This window comes from Poecilia reticulata, linkage group LG19, assembly GCF_000633615.1.
Source record: "Poecilia reticulata strain Guanapo linkage group LG19, Guppy_female_1.0+MT, whole genome shotgun sequence".
Lineage (NCBI taxonomy): Eukaryota > Metazoa > Chordata > Actinopteri > Cyprinodontiformes > Poeciliidae > Poecilia > Poecilia reticulata.
The window spans coordinates 21952203-21954069 of record NC_024349.1 but is presented as its reverse complement, the minus strand read 5'-3'; the positions used below and the strand labels follow the sequence as shown (position 1 = coordinate 21954069).

General features: G+C 36.4%; 1 long non-coding RNA gene across 1 annotated transcript in view; it reads right to left on the bottom strand.

The window, feature by feature from the left end:
* The window catches only part of LOC108167283 (uncharacterized), a 5977-nt gene extending 4597 nt beyond the window's left edge, over nt 1-1380 (bottom strand). The window contains exon 1 of the long non-coding RNA XR_001777642.1: nt 1141-1380. This is a non-coding gene — a long non-coding RNA (uncharacterized LOC108167283). The remainder of the gene's footprint in view (nt 1-1140) is intronic.
* Between the last annotated feature and the right edge of the window lie 487 nt (nt 1381-1867).

Genomic DNA, 1867 nt, shown 5'->3' with positions numbered 1-1867 from the left:
GCGCTGCTTTACCTGCTATCTGATCCTCCATATGTCTTTTTTACTGCAGTGAGCCTCGATGCAGCCAAACTCCGTCAAGTATGCCATTGTTTTTATCTCGTATTAGCTTTGTTGTGTTGATGCATTTTGATGTGCTTCAATTTTCCGCAGCAACACGCAAACTTCCCCATTCACTCAGTGCGTTATAGTTCCACATCGCTCAGGATTTGTTGCTGCGCGTTTGCGCAGTGTGAAGGAAAGAGGAGACCAGCTGCACAGACAGGCTGTGAAATGAGATGCAGGTGATCGGTATCGGCAACAAGAGCCAATGATCACCGATCATGCACTTTTTCACGAAAATCGGCCCGATTATGATCGGTGACCGATCGATCGGTACACCTCTAGTTTTCCACAAAGTCTCACATTCAGAACTTTAGCTTAGAGCTAAACAAATATTCTCAAAAAATTAATTTTAGATTAATCAACTTTAATTCTATATTTAAAAATCCAAAATAGGACTGCTAAATACCCTCTTATTCCATAATAATAATATAATTAGTTATGCCACAGCATTACAAAATGTGAGCCTTTTAGAATGTCCTCACAATCTTAAAGGCTTAAAATGTATTACATTAATTAAACAAATGTAGGTTGGCCTTGGAATACGTTAAACACAGGTCTTAAATTTAGTTTTGACAGGACTATTTAATCTATGTTTTGATTTTTTTCTCTCTCTCTTTCTGTCTGGTAAAACTTTGAGTCGCACTCGGATATCTTCACTTCGTTCTGTGACTTCAGACGGTTGAGGCTGCCGCTAACTAGCCGCTGATATAACTCTTGCTAGCTAGTCAGCTAGTTTTTTGCGTCTACCATAGGTAAGTGCAAATTTATCACCAGTTGGCTGGACGACGTTCGTTCATTTCTGTGAACATAAAGGCTTTTTATTCCATTCATAAAGGCTTTAAAAAGCCTATGATTTCTTGTGAAGTTGTAGAGTCAATAAATATAGAACTGTATCAGACAGATCTGCATAGTTTCAGTTTGAGGTGTTGAAAACAGGAGTCCGCTTAGCTTTTAGCCTTCCAAACAATCTGACAATTTCAACGCCTTCCAGTGAAATTGATACATCTTTTTACTACTTGTAAGAAAGGAAATTCTTACCGATAATGACTTCAAATCTGCAGCATCTCTTTCTTATGTTGCTACATCTTAAGTCAGGGATTTAAAGCTGTTGCTAATAAAACAACAGGTTGATACACTGAATATTTTTGTGTTGGACAAAGGAACGTCTTGTTCCACAACAAGCAGGACCAGATCAGAACTACCCTACTTGACATTTTTTATGCGTAACACAGATTTCTTAGTTCTGTATTTTTTTATTAATGGGGTCATAATGGGGTATTTGTGCGTAGAAATTGCAGGGATGAAACTAAGAATTTAGCACAACTTGGAATAAAGCTGTAACATTAAAAAAATGTGGGAAAAGTTGATTCTATCCAGATGTTTTTCCAGCTCGATTGAATATGATCAATGTAGCTAGCATGGCTTCGTCATGCTAGCTACATGCTAGCCAAAGTCTCTAAATGAGCTTTGGCTATTTTTTTAGAGTAGATTCCTGAACTATAATCTACTCTCTTTTTACTTTTGAGTGCAACTCACTCAAAATTAGTAAATTGTGTTTACTAATTTTTATTAGTCATTAGTTAAATTTTGTTTAGTTTTAGTTAGAATTGGTTACACCAGTAGTTTTGGTTTCTTCCTACTTTGGTTAATCTTTAGCTGCAAAATTCAGAAAGATCAAAATGTTGTGATTACGTATAAATCGATGGGTGTGATGAATACTCAACAGAAGACACCATTTTAAGAAAACATATTTAATTATTGTCGC